We start from the raw sequence: 2547 nt of genomic DNA, 5'->3' as shown, positions 1-2547 counted from the left end.
AGACCCACCCCAGACCTACTGCATTGGAGCCCACCAATCTGTTTTAAAAAGCCTTTCAGGTAATTGTTATACATGCTGACACTTGAGAACCTGAGAACCACTGATCTTGCATATTAGAATCAGAATGGAGACTCAGATCTCAATCAAGTAGAATGGACACTTTTTTTTGGAAACTGGATTGTACCCCTGGAGTAGTGCAAGCTCCACAACAGAGGAGGGGAAGTTGAGTAGTTAGCAGGCAGAGTAACATACCAAGAGGATAGAGAACCCTACCAGGAGGGACTACAAGTAGAAACCAAGGCTGGCCTAGCAGGTACATTGGGTGTTTGAGTGATAGAGGTCCTTTAGAGGTCTGCAAAGCAGGCTTGGGAACAAATGACTGGGATTCAGAGGCAGAAATCAGATGCCTAGTAATAGAGGCAAGAGACACACAGTGCTCAGCCTCAGAGGACCGGGATCCTAGAGATGTATCAGGGCAGGAGGAACTCTGAATTCCAGGGAACAAACTAGGAGGTAGTAACAGAATTGTGTTACATAACAATGCTGAGGCCATGTCAGTACAGGTTTATACTTGGACTGAATGAAATTAAAACTTAGACTCACTGCTAGATAACCGAGTTTCTGAACTTGGACTGGTTATGAACTTCTGAATTAAAAGCAGTTAAAGGGGGGCACCTGGGTGGCTCAGTCCTTGGGCGTCTGCCTTTGGCTTAAGTCGTGATCCCAGGGTCCTGAGATTGAGCCCTGCATCGGGCTCCCTGCTCAGCAGGAAGCCTGCTTCTCCCTCTCCCACCCCCCCGCTTGTATTCCCTTCTTGCTGTGTCTCTCTCTGTCAAATAAATAAATAAAATCTTTTAAAAAAATAAAATAAAAATAAAAGCAATTAAAGGTTATATAACATGGGGGGCATGGCAAATATGCCTGCATGAGAGTCCATGTGGCTTCAGAGATAAGGAAGGTGCAGAGGTGGAGACAAGGACCCAGACAAGTTATTGCCACAAGAGTCTTGGATTCCTCAGTTAAAAAAATCGATTACCAGCAATACTGTGTGGCTGTCATTGGGCCTGTAGAGCAGAGTGGATCTGCTTCTCTTTGCTTCTCCTTACTGCTTGATGATCTGTAATGCTTTATTACCTTTACTAAATGAATGGTCCTGCTTTCAATTCTTCATATGCTATGGATTGCATAACTTTAACTTTAAATATCCTGGTTGCTACACTTGTAGGTGTCCCCTTGAAGATGTGACATTGATACTAAATTCCAGGTGTGGTTTGACCAGTTGAGCTTAGATTTCAAACAATAACATTCCTTATTTGGGACATTTCTATGATGTGTTTTTCTTTGGCAGTCTCATTACACGGAGTAATAAACTATGTGTTGACCAAAATTCCCAAATTTAACCCACATGCACTGATTACTCATAAAATGTAAAGGTTTACAGTTGGGATACTACACTTTCTCCCCTTTCTCAGTTTCATGGCATGGATCACTTTGGAGTGTAGATCTGCCATATCTGATAAAAGTATAGCAGGCAGGCCAGTGAAAATTTAATGTATACGTATAAGGTACACATACATATATCAGTCAAGCTTCTGAGTCTAGGCATTTCCCTATTGCATGATACAATAAGTAAAAGCAAACTCAGCATTACTAAAAATGTTTATGAAAAAAAGTTAATCAGAATTTTTGAATAAATGATTCTTCTAATCTGCATGTGTCACATTCCCCATTCTTTTTAGACACTGTTTTAATGTCCTTCCTCTATAAGTACTCCATGATACTCCTCAACCTGCAAATTTTTTGGAGGTTCAATAAAAATTATAGTCTAAAATCAAATTAATAATTAGGCCAGTCTTGAAATAAAGCATAACTGTCTTTGAGAGATGTCTTTAATATTTCAACATGAAAAATGAGTAGAGTCAAAATAATTCCTGACTTTTAGAAGACAGTGAAAAATCTTAGTATTAGTTAGACCCAGATTAACCAGAATTTCAAAAGGCCTGTAGATGTGTGATATATTTCTTCCCCTGCACATTAGGAGGATACCATGTGTGCTATTGGACTCACTGGGTGGTACCTTCTAATAGGGTCACAATTTAAACTCTTCAATGTTGAGGGAGAAGGGGGATTCTTTGCATAGCAAAGCACTTGAATAAACCAGAAATGGTGATAGAAGTGATCTGCATAGACAAATTTGCAGCCTCTGGTTAAGGGGCCCAGATAATAACCTGAATTGTGACTAGCTTAAGCTTTGTATCCTCCTTGGTTATAACAGATTTTCAGCACAGACATGATTGACTTTTGCATTCTAAGGCTTAATAATCTAATATTTGATTCTAAGCCCTCTCTGGAAATATCACTATGTTTTTTTCAATGTTGTTTTCTCTGAAAACTGAGGTGACCCCTCATATAATATAAGCCTGAATTTTCTTTTTTCTTTCTTTTTTTTGGCTTTTTTTTATTATTTTATGTTAATTACCATACATCATTAGTTTTTGATGTAGTGTTCCATGATTCATTAGTTGCGTATAACATCCAGTGCTCCAC

This window comes from Callorhinus ursinus, unplaced genomic scaffold, assembly GCF_003265705.2.
Source record: "Callorhinus ursinus isolate GAN/ISIS: 27379988/994484 unplaced genomic scaffold, GSC_fseal_2.0 scaffold10, whole genome shotgun sequence".
Taxonomy (NCBI): Eukaryota; Metazoa; Chordata; class Mammalia; order Carnivora; family Otariidae; genus Callorhinus; species Callorhinus ursinus.
The sequence above is the reverse complement of the archived record's forward strand: the minus strand, read 5'-3'. Positions refer to the sequence as shown.